Source organism: Coregonus clupeaformis, chromosome 14 (assembly GCF_020615455.1).
Source record: "Coregonus clupeaformis isolate EN_2021a chromosome 14, ASM2061545v1, whole genome shotgun sequence".
In the NCBI taxonomy this organism is placed as follows: Eukaryota; Metazoa; Chordata; class Actinopteri; order Salmoniformes; family Salmonidae; genus Coregonus; species Coregonus clupeaformis.
Window position 1 is genome coordinate 25,928,659 of NC_059205.1, and position 26,147 is coordinate 25,954,805.

General features: G+C 41.4%; 1 long non-coding RNA gene across 2 annotated transcripts; it reads right to left on the reverse strand.

Annotated features, from left to right (window-relative positions):
• Positions 1 to 13,466: 13,466 nt before the first annotated feature.
• LOC121581595 lies at positions 13,467 to 26,124 on the reverse strand. 2 transcript variants are annotated; one of them, XR_006003232.1, is made up of 4 exons: positions 26,050 to 26,124; positions 24,086 to 24,154; positions 23,818 to 23,885; positions 13,467 to 13,980 (listed from the first exon to the last, which is right to left on the reverse strand). It is a non-coding gene; the product is annotated as an uncharacterized LOC121581595 (long non-coding RNA). The 2 variants fall into 2 exon arrangements; XR_006003233.1 differs by having other exon boundaries at positions 24,086 to 24,151; positions 26,050 to 26,121.
• Between the last annotated feature and the right edge of the window lie 23 nt (positions 26,125 to 26,147).

Sequence of the window (26,147 nt, forward strand, 5' to 3'; positions counted from 1 at the left end):
TTTAATAATCTGTTCAAGGACATACATCTGGCGTATTATAATTAATTATTGGTACCATGATTGTCTTCATAATTTTTTTTTTTACACAAAGATTGACCATGAAGATTGACATTTTCCCGTTCCCAATAATGGGGGATCCTGTTTTCTGCAAACAATGCCTACAGTATTGTGGTCGGCCTTGAACTGCCGTGGCTTCAATGAGAGGAGGCAGTCGTTGTCACCTGGTACAACGTTAAAGAAAGTTCAATAAGCTCTGTATCGTATGGAACAGAATTGATTGTCTGTCATGTATTTCCTTTGGATGCTGACCATGGATACTGTATAACAGCAGAACAGGATAATGTCTCTGGATGTGGATCTGTGTTGATGTACTTCAACCGGTTGCGAACATTCTGGCGTGAAAGACCAGACTTTTGTGGCTGTGCGTGACCTCTGACATGGGGCCTGTTCAGGAGGGCGAACGTTCAGATAAAAATGAATGGTATGGAACAGATATGATTGTCTGTCATGTGGAATATAGGGACTGGAGCCAGCTCTATATATTACATTTCTATCTGCAAGGTTATGAACCTTGAGGTTTCACCTCATTCAATGTCAATACGCCTCCTGGTGGCGTAGGAGCTGCAGGACATCCATGTAGTCAAGGACAAGCATGTAGATATTTGTATTTTTAGTTTATTTGAAAATAACCAACTTTTCAAATACTCAAGGTAGTCGAAAGGTAGTCAAATATAGAGAATCAACTAAAGGCAATTAATTCCTTTGATATTGAAATACAGGTCTCAGAAAAACAAATCATATTTTAAAGTATTTTAAATACCTCTCAGAAAAATCTATAATATTTGAAAGTATTTGAATATGTGCAAGTTACTTGAATATAAAATATTTGATGAAGAAATAAAAAGTACAACAGTTAGTTTAATTAGTCTAAATATATGATCATTAGCATTGAGGCATGTAACTGGATCTACACAACAAATAACCTGGGACATGGACTTATGATAAGACATTTTTAGGCCTGAAAACGTCTGATAAATGTCACTTTAAGGCATTTAGCTAGATCTATGAAACTGTTTGTGAGGGACATGGACTCATCTCAACAGAGTAGAACACAGTTTTTAAAATGAGTGAGACATAAGGCAATACACTAACAGTTGACATCAAGTTCTTATACATATGTAGTAACTTTATGGTTACTACAATAGTTACATAGGACTTTAGAAATTGCTTTAAAATTGCATAACAATGGAGTTATTACACATGTTGAATAAGGAACAGTCACTGATCCTCGTGTCCTGTAGTTACAAAAACTCAGCTAATTGCTATTCAATTAAAATGCAATTACCCAAGAGTTATGTAGCGACATGCTAATAAAACAATGCTCTGAAAGTCATTACAGTGTTATTAAACAGGCACAAGAAACATTTAATGTTAAGTGTTACTGAGAATAATAATAGTTTTTAAAAAAATATGGCTATTATGTGTCAAAGGGAAATATCCATGTCTTCTTAAATCAACTACAGTCAGTAAACTATCCCTTAAAATATGGTACAGTTTGTGTTGAAACAAGAACACTTTGATTTGATTACCTACACCTGGGGCCTGTTCAGGAGAATGGAAATTTACATAATGTTCAGATAGAAATATATTGCAGATCAAATATCATCCACTGTCAGATGGATTAGAATATTATATGAAATTGTGTGTGCTCTATTCAATCTATTTTTATCAGCAACATGCCATTCCAGAAACAGCCCTACTATTAGTTGAAAGGGAAAGGGAACTTCAACTGAAATGTGTCTTCCGCATTTAACCCAACCCCTCTGAATCAGAGAGGTGCGGGGGACTGCCTTAATCGACATCCACGTCATCAGCACCTGGGGAACAGTAGGTTAACTGCCTTGCTCAGGGGCAGAACGACAGATTTTTACCTTTTCAGCTCGGGGATTCGAAGGCAGCCAATCCAATCGTTTCTGAAAAGTAACTTCCTGTACTCAAATATATTTTTAAGTAGTTGCTTTCTCAGATCTGTAAACAAATAGTTTTAAAAAGTAGTTACTTTCTGTGATCTGTATTCAAATAGTTTGGAAAAAGTACACTGGGCGAAAAGGGTCAAAATCAAGGAATATCTTTATCTATAATGCCAATTAGCAGACGCTTTTATCCAAAGCGACTTACAATCATGTGTGCATAAATTTTTATGGGTGGGTATGGGTGGTCCCGGGGATCGAACCCACTACCCTGGCGTTACAAGCGCCATGCTCTACCAATTGAGCTACAGATATATCCAGATATCTGACATTTTATTAGATATAAGGAGTAGACGTGCTCCAGATTCACAAGTCCTTAATTTCACATATTGAGCTAGGATATTCTCCGTAATGGGACAGTTTCTACATGCATCCAATCCGTACCTTAGAAATCTCCCTGCTACCGTATGAATCCAGGGAGATATCTGGGGTGAGATCCCTTCAAGACACGCCCCTGATGCGCGTGCACCCACTTATATATTTGTAGAATATTTTAACTCCGGAAAGGGTATGTGTCAACATGCTGACATATCTAAGCTTTTATACTTTGGAATGAATCCACAAACTTTCAGAAATGTATCATATCTGTAGTCATTACCTGATCATTTATGGATCCGTACAAAAACATTTTTTTTTTTATAATTTCAATAGATATCCTTACATGATATGTAATATTCATCCTGATATGTCTTATTGAAAATGGGCTAAATCTGACACATGATCAATGTCCAGCCTCCAAATTATACTACCTGTTCAGGTGCCGAAAATCATTGTGCTTCGTCAAATGAAGGTGATATAACTGTGCATACAGTGGCTTGCGAAAGTATTCACCCACCTTGGCATTTTTCCTATTTTGTTGCCTTACAACCTGGAATTAAAATTGATTTTTTGGGGGTTTGTATCATTTGATTTACACAACATGCCTACCACTTTGAAGATGCAAAAAAATTTTTTATTGTGAAACAAACAAGAAATAAGACCAACAAAAACATAAAACTTGAGCGTGCATAACTATTCACCCCCCCAAAGTCAATACTTTGTAGAGCCACATTTTGCAGCAATTACAGCTGCAAGTCTCTTGGGGTATGTCTCTATAAGCTTGGCACATATAGCCACTGGGACTTTTGCCCATTCTTCAAGGCAAAACTGTTCCAGCTCCTTCAAGTTGGATGGGTTCCGCTGGTGTACAGCAATCTTTAAGTCATACCACAGATTCTCAATTTAATTGAGGTCTGGGCTTTGACTAGGCCATTCCAATACATTTAAATGTTTCCCCTTACACCACTCGAGTGTTGCTTTAGTAGTATGCTTAGGTTCATTGTCCTGCTGGAAGGTGAACCTCCGTCCCAGTCTCAAATCTCTGGAAGACTGAAACAGGTTTCCCTCAAAACTGTCCCTGTATTTACAGTGAGGGAAAAAAGTATTTGATCCCCTACTGATTTTGTACGTTTGCCCACTGACAAAGAAATGATCAGTCTATAATTTTAATGGTAGGTTTATTTGAACAGTGAGAGACAGAATAACAACAAAAATTTTATAAATTGATTCGCATTTTAATGAGGGAAATAAGTATTTGACCCCCTCTCAATCAGAAAGATTTCTGGCTCCCAGGTGTCTTTTATACAGGTAACGAGCTGAGATTAGGAGCACACTCTTAAAGGGAGTGCTCCTAATTTCTGTTCGTTACCTGTATAAAAGACACATGTCCACAGAAGAAATCAATCAATCAGATTCCAAACTCTCCACCATGGCCAAGACCAAAGAGCACTCCAAGGATGTCAGGGACAAGATTGTAGACCTACACAAGGCTGGAATGGGCTACAAGACCATCGCCAAGCAGCTTGGTGAGAAGGTGACAACAGTTGGTGCGATTATTCACAAATGGAAGAAACACAAAAGAACTGTCAATCTCCCTCGGCCTGGGGCTCCATGCAAGATCTCACCTCGTGAAGTTGCAATGATCATGAGAACGGTGAGGAATCAGCCCAGAACTACACAGGAGGATCTTGTCAATGATCTCAAGGCAGCTGGGACCATAGTTACCAAGAAAACAATTGGTAACACACTACGCCGTGAAGGACTGAAATCCTGCAGCGCCCGCAAGGTCCCCCTGCTCAAGAAAGCACATATACAGGGCCGTCTAAAGTTTGCCAATGAACATCTGAATGATTCAGAGGAGAACTGGGTGAAGGTGTTGTGGTTAGATGAGACCAAAATTGAGCTCTTTGGCATCAACTCAACTCGCCGTGTTTGGAGGAGGAATGCTGCCTATGACCCCAAGAACACCATCCCCACCGTCAAACATGGAGGTGGAAACATTATGCTTTGGGGGTGTTTTTCTGCTAATGGGACAGGACAACTTCACCGCATCAAAGGGATGATGGACGGGGCCATGCACCGTCAAATCTTGGGTGAGAACCTCCTTCCCTCAGCCAGGGCATTGAAAATGGGTCGTGGATGGGTATTCCAGCATGACAATGACCCAAAACACACGGCCAAGGCAACAAAGGAGTGGCTCAAGAAGAAGCACATTAAGGTCCTGGAGTGGCCTAGCCAGTCTCCAGACCTTAATCCCATAGAAAATCTGTGGAGGGAGCTGAAGGTTCGAGTTGCCAAACATCAGCCTCGAAACGTTAATGACTTGGAGAAGATCTGCAAAGAGGAGTGGAACAAAATCCCTCCTGAGATGTGTGCAAACCTGGTGGCCAACTACAAGAAACGTCTGACCTCTGTGATTGCCAACAAGGGATTTGCCACCAAGTACTAAGTCGTGTTTTGCAGAGGGGTCAAATACTTATTTCCCTCATTAAAATGCAAATCAATTTCTAAAATCTTTGACTGTGTTTTTCTGGATTTTTTTGTTGTTATTCTGTCTCTCACTGTTCAAATAAACCTACCATTAAAATTATAGACTGATCATGTCTTTGTCAGTGGGCAAACGTACAAAATCAGCAGGGGATCAAATACTTTTTTCCCTTACCGTAGCAATATCCATCATTCCTTCAATTCTGACCAGTTTCCCAGTCCCTGTCAATGAAAAACATCCCCACAGCATGATGCTGCCACCACCATGCTTCACTGTGGGGATGGTGTTCTCGGGGTGATGAGAGGTGTTGGGTTTGCGCCAGACATAGCGTTTTATTTGATGGCCAAAAAGCTCAATTTTAGTCTCATCTGACCAGAGTACCTCCTTCCAAATGTTTGGGGAGTCTCCCACATGCCTTTTGGCGAACACCAAATGTGTTTGCTTATTTTCTTCTTTAAGCAATGGCTTTTTTCTGGCCACTCTTCCGTAAAGCCCAGCTCTGTGGAGTGTACGGCTTGAAGTGGTCCTATGGACAGATACCCCAATCTCCGCTGTGGAGCTTTGAAGCTCCTTCAGGGTTATCTTTGGTCTCTTTGTTGCCTCTCTGATTAATGCCCTCCTTGCCTGGTCTGTGAGTTTTGGTGGGCGGCCCTTTCTTGGCAGGTTTGTTGTGGTGCCATATTCTTTCAATTTTTTAATAATGGATTTAATGGTGCTCCGTGGGATGTTCAAAGTTTCCGATATTTTTTTAGAACTCAACCCTGATCTGTACTTCTCCACAACTTTGTCCCTGACCTGTTTAGAGAGCTCCTTGGTCTTCATGGTGCCGCTTGCTTGGTGGTGCCCCTTGCTTAGTGGTGTTGCAGACTCTGGGGCCTTTCAGAACAGGTGTATATATACTGAGATCATGTGACAGATTATGTGACACTTAGATTGCACACAGGTGGACTTTATTTAACTAATTATGTGACTTCTGAAGGTAATTGGTTACCCCATATCTTATTCAGGGGCTATATAGCAAAGGGGGTGAATACATATGCATGCACCACTTTTCCGTTATTTATTTTTTAGAATTTTGTGAAATAAGTTATTTTTTTCATTTCACTTCACCAATTTGGACTATTTTGTGTATGTCCATTACATGAAATCCAAATAAAAATCAATTTCATTACAGGTTGAAATGCAACAAAATAGGAAAAACGCCAAGGGGGATGAATACTTTTGCAAGGCATTGTACATTTGCACTATATTCAGTAGTAGGCTACAAGGCACAGAAAAGCAAACATCATCATATTTCATTCAAAGCACATCTATGCTATTTCTGTTTTTAAAATGCAGCATAGCAAATCCAGAGGTCCAATCACAACACGTTTTCTGTAAAGATGCAAACGTAGTCCAATCTTTGCTGAAAATGTATTTGATTCATTTAACAGAAAATAAAAGTTGCACACTCTCAATACCCCTGCCTGCCCTGTTTGTTATGCAATAAAATATTGTCATTTCACAGAACCATACCACAAGTTTGCTACTCTACCTGCTTCATTCATGACAAGAAGGCTTTTAGTTAGTTATCTTATATTAACCAGTAATACAGAATATGCCCAAACGTTTTAAAACGTTAGCTGTCACTTTGAGGCTTGATAGGGGGTACAAAAAAAATCCCTGATGGGAAGGAAATGGTGTTATTTGTTAGCTAGCTAGCTAGGCTACCAGTTAGCTTTTACCCCCATCAAGCCTAGCTAGCTAGCTACAGGCTGCTGGCCAAATTAGCTAACATAGCTACTCACTTTAGCGTTAACTTCTTCGAGGTCTTTTCTGAACAGCTTCTCACTTCTTTGTTTCTCCAGTTGTCAGTTCGACCACACACCATTTACAAATTTGTGGCGCCCAAATAAAAAAATGACAGTTGAAACTCCACAGCAGAAAATATGTGATTCATGTTGCTAGGCTACCAGTTACAGTGCTTTTAGCTTGCAGTTTGCGCGTGCCTTTATGCAGATGTAATATAAAAAAAACATTTAGCTAGTGTCTTAAATAATTATATGAATTTAATATTTGTCCAATTATTGAACATGGCCTCAAAACTCAAATAAGCATCAGAAATTGTCCTTATTTAGTATATCAAAAAAGCATACCAAGATCCTGATATGGACCTCAGTCAAGAGCATATGCATTGCATGTGCTAAGAAAATATACTATGTTGGCTTACTGTCAGTATTTGTTATAATATAGAGAAAATAAGATGTCCACATAGTCCTATCTCAGGATATCTAATGAGTCAATAACCGGCCATACCATGTACTGTATGATCTCCGGAGGGAATGAAAAACTGATTTGTGCATGAAAGAAACATATGAATTTCATATTTTACAAATTATTGAGCATGTGCTGAAAACTGAGAAATTCATCAGAAATCGTCCATATTTTCAGCATATCAAAAAGCATATCAAGATCCGGATATGAACCTCAGCCAAGAGAAGCATATCTGGAATCAATATAGCTTAATGTCTTGAATGTGCTTAGAAAACACATACTGTATGTGATGTAAATAGGATGTCACATATCTTAGGATATTGAATGAGTCCATATCCGGCCATAGGAAATGTTTATGTGTGATATTCAGAGTAATCCCAATATCATACATCTCTAAAAGACACATCTGGATTCAGAATTTGTCAGGATATGTTGCAAATCCACAAAACTAAAAATATGCATTGTAAATGGTCTGTATTCTCTAGAATATCAAAAACATGTCATGTAAACATATCCCCTGGTATGGACTCTTTTCACCCAGTGGTAGTAATCTTTTGGGATCTGTATTCAAATAGTTGTAGCCACTTCCAACTATTTGTACCCTTCCCCCCATAGTTATTCCAGTTCTGGCTGACTATCTGTCCCCATGCATACTGGAAGACAGCAAAAAATGACAACATCTCTGTCTGTGGATTGTGTGGATGTACAGTTGCTAACATTCTAGTGTGAAGGCCCCTTGTATGGAACTGGTTGAGGTCGGGAAACAAACCTCTATTGAACTTCTGAGTAGCAAAGTCTTGTCATTTCAAGTGTTATGACCACATGGGAACAGTATGGAGCAGCTTCCTTTTGTATTTGAAATATTACTTGAATATTAAGTGATTGAGCAATGAACAACTCCCCTTCCCCTCCGACTGCTTATCAATCTCCATAGAGATATCACAAAATGTCTTCTTTCTTATCTGCTCTCAAAACGATTAGATATTCTGAGGGATATTCATCATATACACAGCCGTCAAATTTTCAGCGTTGTTCAACTGTGTAACCCCATCAGAACCCAAAATATAAGGTTGTTTTACTCCTTTGTTTGTAAACAATGTAATTGTAAACAAATACTGTATAGCCTCAAAACATGGTTAAAACTATAATCTTTATATCATGGATGGTCAGTCCTTGTATCCAAAGCTCTGTCTATGAATTTGAGAGTGGTGGTTACATTTCTCCAGCCCCATCCCTCAGCTGTTCACTGAAACAGTGGCAGGGTTATTGTTATTGTTTGAACAAATGATTGTTTCCATTTTCATAAAACCTCTCTCAATATTCTTCAACACTGAAGTGCTGAAAGAAATATAAAATAAATATTTAGGCCTCCCGAGTGGCGCAGCAGTCTACGGCACTGCATCGCAGTGCTTGAGGCATTCACTACTGACCCGGGTTTGATCCCAGGCTTTGTCACAACCGGCCGTGACCAGGAGTCCAATAGGGCGGCGGACAATTGATCCAGCGTCGTCCGGGTTAGGGAAGGGTTTGGCAGGGGGGGGGGGCTTTACTTTGCTCATCGTGCTCTAGCGACTCCTTGTGGCGGGCCGGGCGCCTGCAGGCTGACTTCGGTCGTCAGTTGAATGGTGTTTCCTCCGACACATTGGTGCTTCCGGGTTAAGCGGGCGTGGGTTAAGAAGCGCGGTTTGGCGGGTCATGTTTCAGAGGACGCATTACTCGACCTTCGCCTCTCCCGAACCCGTTGCGGTGGAGACAAGATTGTAATTGGATATCAAGAAATAACCTAACCTTTGTTATGCCTACAGAATGTACTTCTCTGATGAATGTGAACAATGATATAGGTGCACTATATTGGGAATAGGGTGCCATTTGGGACGCACCCATATGCATAAGTATTCAGACCCCTTCACTTTTTCCAAATGTTGTTACATTACAGACCTGTTCTAAAATTGATTAAAAAAAAATCCCCCTCCTCAATCTACACACAATACCCCATTATGATTATTGTGGTCCTCTGTAGCTCAGCTGGTAGAGCACGGCGCTTGTAACGCCAAGGTAGTGGGTTCGATCCCCGGGACCACCCATACACAAAAAATGTATGCACGCATGACTGTAAGTCGCTTTGGATAAAAGCGTCTGCTAAATGGCATATTATTATTATTATTATTCAGACCCTTTACTCAGTACTTTGTTGAAGCACCTTTGGCAGCGATTACAGCATCGAGGCTTCTTGGATATGACGCTACAAGCTTGGCACACCTTTATTTGGGGAGTTTCTCCCATTCTTCTCTGCAGATCCTCTCAAGCTCTGTCAGGTTGGTTGGGGAGCGTTGCTGCACAGCTTTTTTCAGGTCTCTCCAGAGATGTTCAATCGGGTTCAAGTCTTGGCTCTGGCTGGGCCACTCAAGGACATTCAGAGACTTGTCCCGAAGCCACTCCTGCTTTGTCTTGGCTGTGTACTTAGGGTCATTGTCCTGTTGGAAGGTGAACCTTCACCCCAGTCTGAGGTCCTGAGCGCTCTGGAGCAGGTTTTCATCAAGGATCTCTCTGTACTTTGCTCCGTTCATCTTTGCCTCAAACCTGACTTGTCTCCCGGTCCCTGCCGCTGAAAACATCCCCACAGCATGATGCTGCCACCACCATGTCAGGTTTCCTCCAGACGTGACTCTTGGCATTCAGGCCAAAGAGTTAAATCTTGGTTTCATCAAGAATCTTGTTTCTCATGGTCAGAGTCTTTAGGTGCCTTTTGGCAAACTCTGTCTGGCCAATCTACCATAAAGGCCTGATCGGTGGAGCGCTGCAGAGATGGTTGTCCTTCTGGAAGGTTTTCCCATCTCCACAGAGGAACTCTAGAGCTCTGTCAGAGTGACCATCGGGTTCTTGGTCACCTCCCAGACCAAGGCCCTTGCTCAGTTTGGCCGGGCGGCCAGCTCTAGGGAGAGTCTTGGTGGTTCCAAACTTCTTTCATTTAAGAATGATGGAAGCAACTGTGTTCTTGGGGAACTTCAATGTTGCAGAAATGTTTTGGTACCCTTCCCCAGATCTGTGCCTCGACACAATCCTGTCTCTGAGCTCCACGGAAAATACCTTCGACCTCATGGGTTGGTTTTTGCTCTGACATGCATTGTCAACTGTGGGACCTTATATAGACAGGTGTGTGCCTTTCCAATTCATGCACCTGAGCTCAATTTCGAGTCTCATAGCAAAGGATCTGAATACTTACGTAAATAAGGTATTTCTGTTTTTTATTTTAAAATAAACCTGTTTTTGCTTTGTCATTATGGGGTATTGTGTGTAGTTTGCTGAGGAATTGTTTTTATTTAATCAATTTTAGAATAAGGCTGTAACGTAACAAAATGTGGAAAAAGTCAAGGGGTCTGAATACTTTCCGAAGGCACTGTATGTTACAGTTGGCTTAAAAGCAAAGCAAGAGCTGTGATGCAGTGATCTTTATTGTGGATCATATGTACAGGGTCAGGGAGTTTTTACTGACCAGGGACAACTCTGGGCCCTGATTCTTTCTGTGTATTTATTGGGAAGTAAATTATGGTTTGAATATTTATTTAGTTGACATAGCAGAGACAGGTCAGTTTACCCATTTGTTGAGCAACTGTGCCAAAAATGTTTTTAGCTAACATTCTATACTGACTGCTAATTAAACCTTATACCAATTTCAAAGAGCTCCATGCTCATTATTTATATCCCACTTTTCTAAACACACATTAGTTTTCTCCATCTTGTCTAGATTATTTGGATTTAATCCTTTAACGAGCTGCTTTACTGGACAAATTCCTTCCTTTGATACTATACATTTCCTTTCCCAGCACCCAGATGTTTTTGTTTAACAGCTGATTTTCCCCATTTCTATCCCAAATAATCTACTTTTTAAGACACCGAAATCACCTACCCCAGCTCAATCTTTTCAACATCCACACCTAAAACATATCCCACTGGGCACAGATGTCAATTCAATATGATTATTATTATTATTATTCCACCTTGGTTCAACGTAATTTCAATGAAATTACATGGAAACATTGATTCAACCAGTGCATGCCCAGTAGGATCATCCATTCTCGGACTTCTGCTTCTAACAATTAGCTCATTATCATAACATTACACATTGCCAGTGTTACCACCTGAGAAATTGGTTTTGTTCCCTACATAGTGTGCGCTACCTTTGACCAAAGTTATATGGGCCCTGGTCAAAAGAAATGCACTATATAGGCCTAAGGATGCCATTTAGGACGCAACCATTATCCAAAACAAGCACTACACCTCAATGGATGTTCTATTCTCCCATGGAGATTGCCTCCAGTTACCGTGTAGGGCACTGCAAGGTTGGGTGACCAGGGCCATCTGGGACTGCCTCCTGGGGGAATTCAGGCGTGTAAAGGCTACTTGTGTCCTGCATAACTTCATGAGGATGGACACGAGGACAAGGAGGGGATCTGCAGCTCGCCGCCATGTGGCAGAGGAGAGGTCTGCTGCTCTGCAGGTTGTTTCAAGGATGGGGGCCAACAACGCAGCACGGGAGGCAATCCGTGTGTGGGAGATCTTCACCTCCTACTTCTTTGAAGAGGGTGCTGTTCCCTGGCAACACCACAGACAACCCAACGCATAACCAAATGCTATTTTCAGAGCCATCCACATTGCAATAAGAGTATTCTTCCGTTTACTTAGCTATGTCAACTGCAGTTATTACATTCCCAGTTTCTCTCCTTTTGATTTCTACTTCTCAGGTGAGGGTGCTGTTCAGGTAAGGGTGATGTCTGTACAAAAACAAAACAGGCTCTTTCAAGAGTCACCCATATTGAAAAAATTTAGAACAATTAGACACCCTATAACCCACACCTACACACTTGTGTATCAATCTGATTGATGGATTGTGTTGTGCAGTAAGCAGGCTCAGGTGTATAACTGTGGCTCCTTCCACCTTCAAAGAATAGGCAAGAGGACCAACCATGGAGAATAGTAAGACACTTCATTATTTATATAACTACGCTATATAGTTTGTGTCTGTGCATGTTTTTCAGTATAAAGTACTCTGCAGCCACTTAGTGTGGACCACAGGTGAGACCACACATACAGATTCCTGTTGAACACTATCTCTTTAACTACCTTATTTCCTCAATAACAGTCTATCTCCTTCACTTCATCCCTCTCCTCCCTTCTCCCTAAATCCTCTGGGTTAAATCAGCTATGTCGGTGAACCCCACCCGCATCTGAACTGGCTGACACATAGGAGGGCACAGCATGATCAGAGGTGAGAGGTCACTTGGTCCGGTCAACAGGAAGTATTATTAAAGAGATGCTTTACATTGAAATACGGATAGAGATGTACACTAGTAGTCCCAGAGTTAATGATCCAAGGTCAGTTTTGCATTTCACCTCCTGATGATTATGATGACTGACAGTGTTAGAATAAAAAATACACAAGGCTTAATCATGCTCTCTCTTTCTCCATCTGTCTCTCGTCTGCAGGTATATTCTGATGTGAGAGAGGATGCCAACCCACAGTCCCGTCATTGCCATCTCACCCGCTCTTAAGATAGCCTTGGGCCCCCAGTTGGCCCGAAGGTTGTTAGGAGACACCGCTATGTAATTGTGATGAACTGAGAGAATATTAGGGTAGCACTGTAATTCATTAATCATATTCTGTCTTCCCTGCTCCTCTGTTCTTACCTCTTTCCCTTTCTGTCTTTTACACTCTCTCACACCTCCTCTTTCTTCCTCTGTTTTTATAATGCACACCAGATGTGCGACCGGGAGACCCATGGGGCGGCGCACAATTGGCCCAGTGTCGTCCAGGGTAGGGGAGGGAATGGCCGGCAGGGATGTAGCTCAGTTGGTAGAGCATGGCGTTTGCAACGCCAGGGTTGTGGATTCGATTCCCATGGGGGCCAAGTATGAAAAAATGAATGTATGCACTCACTAACTGTAAGTCGCTCTGGATAAGAGCGTCTGCTAAATGACAAAAATGTAAAATGTAAAATAACACTTGGATAATTAACTTCTTTCAATAAAGCGTTTCACATTCTCTACTGGTTGAAATTAAGACTAATTTGATTAAATACTACACCTATCCTGTGTCCTCAGATCAATGCAGATGAAGGGAGTTAGATATTGAGATGAACCGGTTTTAGAATATTTACATGATGCATAGGAAGTGTATTGTACTGTTTTTTAAATTCTGTTTCTGTATATATGAATTACAAATCAGCCTTTAACTACTTAAATCATGTTTCTGGTCTATTGCATAGTTACAATGTGTAACCATTGATGTCCCAGGACCAGCATTGGTAAACACTGTTGAAGTGTATAATTGTAATACATACATGCAGACACAGTATCATTCAAAGAATGGAGTTTGACGCACATTTATTTGCCAAGGTAGAGTACATGATTAGTGAATATATTCAATGTACAGGCTGGAATGTGGGGATCTCATGCTTGGTAATAACTACATGTATATATGACTTGCATCCTTGGCACAATAAAGTTATATTATATTCTACTCAATCCATAGGCTTCATTAATGTCATTCAGACTGTTTTGAAGTCGATACAACAGACTATGATAGCTGAGGTTCATAGCTAGGTTCTGAACTAATACTTATACCAAACGTTTTAGGGTCCATTCACAGATCGGCTACATAGCTAGCTACACATCCATAGGTATACAGGTATTTTTATCCTGCACTACACAATAAGCAAGAAAATAATTAGCTAGCTAGCTACGTTACTTCCGCTGCATTGCATTGGAAATATCAGCAAGGCAAGCTTACAAAATTGTACATTCAATTTGCAGTAAATGCTTTAGCTAGCTGGATTCTTTACATCCACTGTTTCACAAGATGACAGCCTGGTTTGCTGGTTTTCTCAGGAGTCCCTAAAACATTAAACAACACAAATTATAATTTCATACTCATGTCACAACACCCATAAAGCTAGTTAGCTAGCTGGCTAATGTTAGCTAGTCAGCTAGCTTGCTAAATAGCGATTTTTGGGAAATTAACTTTATGACAAAAAAATATGCATAATTCTTTGTCTCTACATTTACTAACTTTGCTGAAGAAAGTCTCCAGCGATGGGTCGCATAGCGTCAAATTCGTCATGGGAACCACTCGATATGATTGGTCTTCGCCCAGCGGTCGCCACTGAGGATTTCCATAAAGTTGGGAAATGCTTAACTTTTTCACCGCCTCCCATGCCACGTTCGCACCGCCCAACGGTCCCCTGCCCTCTCTGCTTTCCTTCCATTGAAAATGAATGGGAAGCAGTGTTTATCCTAGTGGCAGCGCGTGCTAGAGTACATGGGGCATAAAAGTGGCCGAAAATGCGCTTGTATGAAATGAGACTCTGGGCACGTTTGAGTTGTAAGGCTAAAGCAACCGACTGTTGACGAAAGTCAAAGAGTGAAGTCGGGGGAGATGCATCTGCAACAGCCAAAAGTCGGCACTAATGTGGTTTTCCAACAGCAAGGTTCAGATCAACATCGTTTATAAACGTTTTCCTTTATAATGTCGAAATAAACAAACCCCACACACTCACAAACTGGAATCATATGTGTGTACATTGTATAATCAATTAGTGAGATAGACTCTTAAATATCACATTCATTTGTATCCACTGTATGAATCGTGGCAAAGTTGGTTCCTGTTTCAGTCATCTCTTTGGTCACGATCGTGTGCATCAAATAAAAACACCCTAATGAGTGGATGACAATCGAGCCTCCCACAATGCAGGTGTTGGCTGCAGGATGAAATTGAAGACCAATTGCAGAAACTTGTAGTCAGCTAAAGTCAAAACTTCATGACCTTTGATCATATACTTTTTGTAAAGTTCATGCAGTTGACATGTAGACAATTTCTATCCCCATGATGCAACAAACCTTGAAAGGCGGTGACGAACGATGGTCAAAAACTTGACAAACGTTATCTGCTAGAACGCGCCCTCTCCTTCTCCAATCGTGCATCATCAGGCAAATTATGTTAACAGGGTGGAATCACATAATTACATTTATAAAGTGATAAAAACAAATGTAGCTAGTTGTGCAATACATTTTATAGATAAAAGGATAAGTAGCATATTGTTTTTACATTTTTGCATGCTTTTCTCCTTCGAGAAAACAATAGCTGATTCAAAGGGGGTGTGATAGATTTCATACTGTAAATCTTCAGAAAAGGTCTCAGGTAAGACAAAGATTATCTATTATATTGACAAGATAGCCGAGTGACTGCTCTAACAATGGAAATACATGTCCTGAATGATTGAAGGCAGGCGAGATCAGGTTGGACCATTGAGTACCACAGTATTAGTCATAATACCAAATACTAAAGTATTGTTATCATAGTGATGGCACCGGAGTGGATGGCTGCCGTTTTATGGACTCTTAACCAACCGTGCTATTTAGTTTTTTCGCATTGTTTGTAACTTATTTTGTACATAATGTAGCTGCTATCGTCTCTTATGACTGAAAAGAGCTTCTGGACATCAAAACAGCGATTACGCACCTTGAACTGGACGAATAATTTTTATTTTATGAGTCGGACGAGAGGGATTTGCTCCAAACACCCGACAGGGCCCTCATCCCCGTCATTCGCAGTAGAAAGAAAAGGAGATATCGCGGAAGGAGATTGGGGTGCTTGGCAAGGAGCCGGCTACGAGTGGCTAATCTGCCTTTGCAATAGATACTATTGGCCAATTTACAATTGCTTGATAATAAAATGGACGAACTACAGGCACGAATATCCTACCAACTGGATATTAACTGTAATATCTTATGTTTCACCGAGTCGTGGCTGAACGATGACATGAATAACATACAGCTGGCGGGTTTTACACTGTATCGGCAGGATAGAACAGCAGCCTCTGGTAAGACAAGGGTTGGCGGTCTATGTATATTTGTAAACAGCTGGTGCACGATATCTAAGGAAGTCTTGAGGTGTTGCTCGCCTGAGGTAGAGTATCTCATGATAAGCTGTAGACCACACTATCTACCAAGAGAGTTTTCGTCTATATTCTTCGTAGCTGTCTATTTACCACCACAAACCGATGCTGGCACTAAGACCGCACTCAATGAACTGTTTACGGCCAGAAGCAAACAGGAAAACGCTCATCCAGAGGAGGCGCTCCTAGTGGCCGGGGACTTTAATGCAGGGAAACTTAAATCCGTTTTACCTCATTTCTACCAGCATGTTAAATGTGCAACCAGAGGGAAAAAAACTCTAGACCACCTTTACTCCACACACAGAGACGCGTACAAAGCTCTCCCTCGCCCTCCATTTGGAAAATCTGACCATAATTATATCCTCCTGATTCCTGCTTACAAGCAAAAACTAAAGCAGGAAGCACCAGTGACTCGGTCAATAAAAAAGTGGTCAGATGAAGCAGATGCTAAGCTACAGGACTGTTTTGCTAGCACAGACTGGAATATGTTCCGGGATTCTTCCGATGGCATTGAGGAGTACACCACATCAGTCACTGGCTTCATCAATAAGTGCATCGATGACGTCGTCCCCACAGTGACCGTACGTACATACCCCAACCAGAAGCCATGGATTACAGGCAACATCCACATTGAGCTAAAGGGTAGAGCTGCCGCTTTCAAGGAGCGGGACTCTAACCCGTAAGCTTATAAGAAATCCCGCTATGCCCTCCGACGAACCATCAAACAGGCAAAGCGTCAATACAGGACTAAGATCGATTTGTACTACACCGGCTCCGACGCTCGTTGGTTGTGGCAGGGCTTGCAAACTATTACAGACTACAAAGGGAAGCACAGCCGCGAGCTGCCCAGTGACACGAGCCTACCAGATGAGCTAAATTACTTCTATGCTCGCTTCGAGGCAAGTAACACTGAAACCAAAGGAACACCTATGTGAGAATGCTATTCATTGACTACAGCTCAGCGTTCAACACCATAGTGCCCTCAAAGCTCATCACTAAGCTAAGGACCCTGGGACTAAACACCTCCCTCTGCAACTGGATCCTGGACTTCCTGACGGGCCTCCCCCAGGTGGTAAGGGTAGGTAACAACACATCTGCCACGCTGATCCTCAACACGGGGGCCCCTCAGGGGTGCGTGCTCAGTCCCCTCCTGTACTCCCTGTTCACTCATGACTGCATGGCCAGGCATGACTCCAACACCATCACTAAGTTTGCAGATGACACAACAGTGGTAAGCCTGATCACCGACAACGACGAGACAGCCTATAGGGAGGAGGTCAGAGACCTGGCCATGTGGTGTCAGGACAACAACTTCTCCCTCAAGTGATCAAGACAAAGGAGATGATTGTGGACTACAGGAAAAAGAAGAGGACCGAGCACGCCCCCATTCTCATCGATGGGGCTGTAGTGGAGCAGGTTGAGAGCTTCAAGTTCCTTGGTGTCCACATCACCAACAAACTAACATTGTCCAAGCACATCAAGACAGTGAAGAGGGCAGGACAAAACCTATTCCCCCTAAGGAGACTGAAAAGATTTGGCATTGGGTCCTCAGATCCTCAAAAGGTTCAACAGCTGCACCATCGAGAGCATCCTGATTGGTTGCATCACTGCCTGGTATGGCAACTGCTCGGCCTCCGACCGCAAGGCACTACAGAGGGTAGTGCGTACGGCCCAGTATATCACTGGGGCTAAGCTTCCTGCCATCCAGGACCTCTATACCAGGCGGTGTCAGAGGAAGGCCCTAAAAATTGTCAAAGACTCCAGCCACCCTAATCATAGACTGTTCTCTCTGCTACTGCACGGCAAGCGGTACCGGAGCACCAAGTCTAGGTCCAAGAGGCTTCTCAACAGCTTCTACCCCCAAGCCATAAGACTCCTGAACATCTAATCAAATGGCTACCCAGACTATTTGCATTGCCCCTCTTTTACGCTGCTGCTACTCTCTGTTTATTATCTATGCATAGTCACTTTAATAACTCTACCTACATGTACATATTACCCCAATTACCTCGACTAACCAGTGCCCCCGCACATTGACTCGGTACCGGTACCCCCTGTATACAGTGGGGGAAAAAATTATTTAGTCAGCCACCAATTGTGCAAGTTCTCCCACTTAAAAAGATGAGAGAGGCCTGTAATTTTCATCATAGGTACACGTCAACTATGACAGACAAAATGAGGGGAAAAAATCCAGAAAATCACATTGTAGGATTTTTTATGAATTTATTTGCAAATTATGGTGGAAAATAAGTATTTGGTCAATAACAAAAGTTTCTCAATACTTTGTTATATACCCTTTGTTGGCAATGACACAGGTCAAAGTTTTCTGTAAGTCTTCACAAGGTTTTCACACACTGTTGCTGGTATTTTGTCCCATTCCTCCATGCAGATCTCCTCTAGAGCAGTGATGTTTTGGGGCTGTCGCTGGGCAACACAGACTTTCAACTCCCTCCAAAGATTTTCTATGGGGTTGAGATCTGGAGACTGGCTAGGCCACTCCAGGACCTTGAAATGCTTCTTACGAAGCCACTCCTTCGTTGCCCGGGCGGTGTGTTTGGGATCATTGTCATGCTGAAAGACCCAGCCACGTTTCATCTTCAATGCCCTTGCTGATGGAAGGAGGTTTTCACTCAAAATCTCACGATACATGGCCCCATTCATTCTTTCCTTTACACGGATCAGTCGTCCTGGTCCCTTTGCAGAAAAACAGCCCCAAAGCATGATGTTTCTACCCCCATACTTCACAGTAGGTATGGTGTTCTTTGGGTGCAACTCAGCATTCTTTCTCCTCCAAACACGACGAGTTGAGTTTTTACCAAAAAGTTATATTTTGGTTTCATTTGACCATATGACATTCTCCCAATCCTCTTCTGGATCATCCAAATGCACTCTAGCAAACTTCAGACGGGCCTGGACATGTACTGGCTTAAGCAGGGGGACACGTCTGGCACTGCAGGATTTGAGTCCCTGGCGGCGTAGTGTGTTACTGATGGTAGGCTTTGTTACTTTGGTCCCAGCTCTCTGCTGGTCATTCACTAGGTCCCCCTGTGTGGTTCTGGGATTTTTGCTCACCGTTCTTGTGATCATTTTGACCCCACGGGGTGAGATCTTGCGTGGAGCCCCAGATCGAGGGAGATTATCAGTGGTCTTGTATGTCTTCCATTTCCTAATAATTGCTCCCACAGTTGATTTCTTCAAACCAAGCTGCTTACCTATTGCAGATTCAGTCTTCCCAGCCTGGTGCAGGTCTACAATTTTGTTTCTGGTGTCCTTTGACAGCTCTTTGGTCTTGGCCATAGTGGAGTTTGGAGTGTGACTGTTTGAGGTTGTGGACAGGTGTCTTTTATACTGATAACAAGTTCAAACAGGTGCCATTAATACAGGTAACGAGTGGAGGGCAGAGGAGCCTCTTAAAGAAGAAGTTACAGGTCTGTGAGAGCCAGAAATCTTGCTTGTTTGTAGGGGACCAAATACTTATTTTCCACCATAATTTGCAAATAAATTCATTAAAAATCCTACAATGTGATTTTCTGGATATTTTTTTCGCAATTTGTCTGTCATAGTTGACGTGTACCTATGATGAAAATTACAGGCCTCTCTCATCTTTTTAAGTGGGAGAACTTGCACAATTGGTGGCTGACTAAATACTTTTTTTCCCCACTGTATGGGTTTATTTAATCTTCGAAAAACAGTATTTCAATAGTTCAATTAATACACCAGAATCTTATGTTTTGCCATTTTCACATCCAAGAATCAGGTGATACTAAAATGGACACTTGGAGGCAAAAAATTAGAGGGAGTAAAGGTGCCAGCTGCTATGGGCACATGCCTTCTTCATTGTCCTCTGATGGCTGTTGTGAACAACTTCATGTAACATTCTCAGAAAAGGTACTGTACCTCACCAAATTGCAGTGCTCAAGACATCTTTGATTGAAGTGCTTACAGTTTGTGATAGATTTGCTTCGATGTACTTCGAAGTACTAGATGTACTTTTGAGCCTGTTTAGTAATATAACATTCTAAAATGTATTTCCATTAGTCCACACAGCACGTATAGCCTAACATGCGTAACTGCACACACACACACACACACACACACAACAAACACACACACACACACACACACCAAGCTTCTCCCTGCAACTTCAGACTATAGGCATACACCCTTCTAACAGCATGGTGCATTATAAGCGCTACCAAAAAACTCTTGGCACTACACTGTCACTGACTGCGAAGAGTCAGTCCTCTGAATTCGCTACAATGAATTCGCTACAACGTTATGCTGCATAGCCTACTACAGTAGCTTAGAGTGTCTAGCAGCTAGGCCTATATGATGAAAGGGAAGTTCAGAATAAGGGGGAACAAAAATCTGTGCGTAATGGCAACTTTAAACAACCTATCCATGGTGCTTTTACCACACAAGCTCACAGAACGGGACCGTCGAGTGATGTAGCGTGTACAAATCGTCTGTCCTCGGTTGCAACACTCACTACCGAGTTCCAAACTGCCTCTGGAAGCAATGTCAGCACAATAACTGTTCGTCGGGAGCTTCATTAAATGGGTTTCCATGGCCGAGCAGCCCACACAAGCCTAAGATCACCATGCGCAATGCCAAGCGTCAGCTGGAGTGCTGTAAAGCTCGCCGCCATTGGACTCTGGAGCAGTGGAAACGCGTTCTGTGGAGTGATGAATCACGCTTCACCATCTGGCAGTCCGACGGACGAATCTGGGTTTGGTGGATGCCAGGAAAACACTAGCTGCTCTAATGGATAATGCCAACTGTAAAGTTTGGTGGAGGAGGAATAATGGTTCGGGCTAGGCCCCTTAGAGCGTACGTTAGAGCATACAATTACATTCTAGACGATTCTGTGCTTCCAACTTTGTCGCAACAGTTTGGGGAAGGCCCTTTCCTGTTTCAGCATGACAATGCCCCCGTGCAAAAGCGAGCTCCATACAGAAATGGTTTGTCGAGATCGGTGTGGAAGAACTTGACTGGTCTGCACAGAGCCCTGACGTCAACCCCATCGAACACCTTTGGGATGAATTGGAACGCCGACTACAAGCCAGGCCTAATCTCCCAACATCAGTGCCCGACCTCACCAATACTGTGGTTGAATGGAAGCAAGTCCCCGCAGCAATGTTCCAACATCTAGTGGAAAGGCGTCCCAGAAGAGTGGAGGCTGTTATAGCAGCAAATGGGGGACCAATTCAATATTAATGCCCATGATTTTGGAATGAGATGCTTGTTGAGCAGTTGTCCACATACTTTCGGTCATGTAGTGTATCTCTTTCCATTCATCATCATCATCATCATCAATAGCTTCTACCAGGTCTTCCTCACATTTTTTTTTCCAATGCATTTTATTACAATGTTGCGAGACTTGTTGTTTGAACCTCCAATTGTCTATGGAAACTTTATTACGGCTAAACTTTTATCGAGTTTTGTCAAAATTATCGTGCGCAATTGTAGTCACTGTTGATGTTTGGATTTAATTATTCCCAACATTTTGCGCAAAGTTCCAAATGATTTCATATCCAGATGTGTGTGACCGACCGTGAATTCGCTCTATTCCTGTTTTAAATTTGAACAGAGATCGACTGAAACATGATCTCTTCAACTCTTTACGCAGTTGACTAATAGCCAAACAAATGCCTTTATTTGACCAGCTTTATCAATGAAGTGTAAATAGGCCTATCATATTGAGAGTCGTTCATGGACAGTTCATACTACTCGGCTTGATAACATTTCCCAGGGAAGGTCAGAAATGAACAAGCATTTTATTGTATGGGACACCTTTAAATGTGCCTTTAGAGGCCATGCAATTCAGTACTCATCTCGAAAACAAAAGCAATTTAGGTCAAAAGAGTTTATACTAAGAAAGGAAATAGAAAGTCTAACAGAACAGATAGATGGCAATAAAAACTGTAACATAGAGGCTCAGAATAAATTAGAGGAAAAACAAAAAGAAATGGAGAAATTTATTCAAGAAAGATCAAGTGTAACATATTATAAAAATAAAGCAAACTGGATGGAATATGGGGAAAAATGCACAAAATTCTTTTTAATCTTCAACATAGGAATGCTACCAAAAAGAACTTAATGAAACTGGTTACAATTGACGGAGTCACCCATGATTCACCAAATGACATTTTGAAGGAAGAAACAAAGTACTTTAAGCATATGTTTTCTTTTCAGTCGCCTCCATCTCCTCTAACTGAAGCTAATTGTAGAGATTTTTTTTCTATTGATAATGTCAAATTAACAGCCACACAGAAAGACTCATGTGAAGGTGAAATTACAGAGGAGGAACTTCTGGATGCAATTAAAGACTTTAAGTCTGGGAAAACTCCAGGGTTGGATGGCATACCAGTCGAGGTATACCAAACCTTTTTTGATATACTAAGAGGACCGTTATTAGCATGTTTTAACCACTCCTATGTAAATGGTAGATTATCTGACACTCAAGAAGAAGGACTGATCTCATTATTACTGAAACAGGATACAAGTGGAAAATATAAAGATCCAGTCCATTTACAAAATTGGAGGCCCCTTACACTTCAGTGTTGTGATGCAAAAATCCTAGCAAAATGTATAGCGCATAGAATTAAAAAAGGTATTGCCGGATATTATTCATTCTAATCAGACAGGTTTTTTACATGGAAGATACATTGGAGATAATATAAGGCAAGTATTGGAAACATTAGAACACTATGGAAAATATGGGAAACCAGGCCTGCTATTCATAGCAGACTTCGAAAAGGCATTTGATAAAGTTCGACTGGGGTTTATATATAAATGCCTGGAGCATTTCAATTTTGGAGAATCTCTTATAAAATGGGTCAAAATCATGTATAGTAACCCTAGGTGTAAAATAGTAAATAATGGCTATTTCTCAGAAAGTTTTAAACTGTCAAGAGGAGTGAAACAAGGTTGTCCACTATCGGCATATCTATTTATTGTGGCCATCGAGATGTTAGCGATTAAAATCAGATCTAATAATAATATCAGAGGATTAGAAATAAAGACCTTAAAAACAAAGGTGGCATTGTACGCTGATGATTCATGTTTTTTTTTAAATCCACAACTAGAATCCCTCCACAGCCTCATAGAGGATCTAGATACATTTTCTAACCTCTCTGGATTACAACCAAATTATGACAAATGTACTATATTACGTATTGGATCACTAAAAATACAATTTTTACATTACCATGTAGTTTACCAATAAAATGGTCTGATGGTGATGTGGATATACTCGGAATACATATCCCAAAGGAAATAAATGATCTCACTTCAATAAATTTTAATAGAAAATTAGCAAAAATAGATAAGATCTTACTACCATGGAAAGGAAAATACCTGTCAATTTGTGGAAAAATCACCCTGATTAACTCATTAGTATTATCACAGTTTACCTATTTGCTTATGGTCTTGCCTACGCCTAGCGAACAGTTTTTTAAATTATATGAGAAAAAAATATTCAATTTTATTTGGAACGGCAAGCCAGACAAAATTAAAAGAGCATATTTATATAATGAATATGAATTCGGAGGACAGAAATTATTAAATATTAAAGCATTAGACCTATCACTAAAAGTTTTTTCTTCCTCACATTTTTGTTTTACATGTTTTGTGTCATCGGGAAAAGCCTCTGTCAACCCTTAATACAGTTTGGAAATCAACTTTGGAGGTTTGTCAGACTGCCTTAAAATAGCATCTGGCTTGTCCAGTGTTTGCGGCACAGACAGAATAAAGGGTTATATATGTAAAAATTCACCTCAGCTCCTTCACAGGTCTTCCCTGGCTGCCTGACAGTGCTGAGACCGCTGTCATCATCTGATCCTCCTAAGATTACAAAGAATTACCTTGGCGTACATTTATACATTATATTATCCAATAATAGAATCAACCGTTCAATAATTAAACTGACCATTATTCCCAGATCCCAAAATGTAGATTTAAGCTTAAACTGATGTCTTGTAGCTACTGTAGGTCTACCCATCAATTCAAGATAGTTGATATTGGTAATATACTGCAAAATTCACCTGAGGTCCGTAGACTGGTCTTCCCTGACTGTCTGACTCTGCTGGGACCCCTGTCCCCATCTGATCCTGCTAAGACATGATGAGCATAGTGTTGTGTACTGAGTAGAGGGCTGCATTTCCGCCTGACCCGACAGATCATTGCGCGTGCTCTGCATTTTTCATGCTGTGGGCGGTCAGACAGACTGGATGAAAATATTTGTGTTGTCCCACAGATTATTTGGAAAGGTCCTCTTTCTGCTTTGTATGCGTTAGCCTACCTATTGTAGTAATCACATATTTTTCGCATTATTCACACAAGTTCAAGTGTGCCTAGTATGTGTGGTCTCATTGAAATAGAGTAGGCTGCATACAAGGGCTGAGAATCACTTGGCAGTTAATTGAAATATTAAATTAACTTGAATAGATTCTAGTTTAGTAGTGTCTAATTAAATTGGCTATTTATAATGGAAAGATGTGGAGGGCGCTCAACCAACGTGAGTCGAAGTGCAATCAAAAAATGGAATCATGATTGAAAAGGAAAAGGCACAACCCGCAAATAGGTTAAGCTACTATGGTGAGCGAGCGTTGCGCCTTCTCATTTTCAATACGTATTGATTACCCATTAATTTGACTCTGCCTGCAAATCGTCCTCCTAAAAGGTAGGCTATATCCTATAGGCCTATGTAAAACGTAGCAAGTGTCGCTGTCATCATTCTTGCTGCTTCCAGTTCAGTAGTCATACCTGCGAGATCAGGTGCGTGTGTGGTCTCAATTAAATAGAGCAGGCTATAGCCTATTCATGGACTGAGAAGCACGGGGCAGTAATCTTTCCAAGGAAATGTACTTCCTAAATAGGCCTATGATTAGGCTATAGTTTACTACATTGCCTAGAAATATGCCTACATATTGATCACCCACATTTCTCCGTCTGAAAATCTTCCCACTCCCAAACGGTAGGCTATAAAAAATAGCTCAAGAGAAAGTGCAAGTCTCTCCTGTGCTCTCTTCAAACTACAGCTAGCATATTGGCTGATATAGCCCAGTAATACAGATAGCCTAATATAAGGGCCACGTGAGAATCTCTGGTAATTTAAACTATTTCTTACCTTATTTTTATGCATTTGATATTGCCTATAGGGCGCAAAGTTGCTGGGACCATGGCTGGCAAGTGAGCTGCGTCACATACGCCTAAAATAACATTTCGGGACTTCGGGTGGGAGTCAGCCAGAAAGCCAGCTGTGCTGGTTGAGTGAGGTATGAAAAGCTGCAGATGTGAGCGGAAGGGGGATGAAGAAATCGGTCCTGCGCATACCTCCCTTACGAAAAAAGATTGCAGTCAGAGTGCAGTATAACTGCAGTTATTCTGCAATTACTGTGTCCAAAATACCACAGTCGACTGCAGTTACTGCACTTTTATTGCAGTTTCAAAACGGCAATCTTTTTTTTCACCATGACAGTGAAGCCTGTAACATAACAGTTGATTACTGTGTCAGTGTGAAAATTTGGGAATTAGCTAGGGAAACTGACAGATCAATAACGTTACATTGCCATATTGACTAATAAAAACTCACATTGCACTGAAAAGTGCTGATGGTTTCATCGTTTGATTCAGGTCTAGTGTGATTGAGGCAAAAAGATTAGCTAATATTAGCCACCTTTTGGCCAGCTCTCTCTATCTAACGGTACATCAACTGTCGAAAGCTAGCCAAGATCATGTACTTCTGTTGAAACGGGACAAAACAGACTACAAAACATTCCATACAAACAACTGCTATTAGATAGCGATGAGGTGGCTATTATTACTATCTGACAGATAGCTAGAGCTGACCTGGCTGTGGTAGCTACTAGCTAGCGTAGCTAATTCATTAATCTCAGTCGAGAGGAAATGAAACATTAGCTAACGTTACATGTCAGTTACAACACTAGCTCAGCACTGCGAATAAACACTAGTTTCGTTTCTTTCTGTTAAATTAAACAGCAATTACCTTGCCAGCTACATCAGTCAACTAAAGAGTAGCCAGTTTCTGCTCTGCTTGCACAACTCAGTGAAAGAGCGCAACACATTCACACTGAACTATGCTCA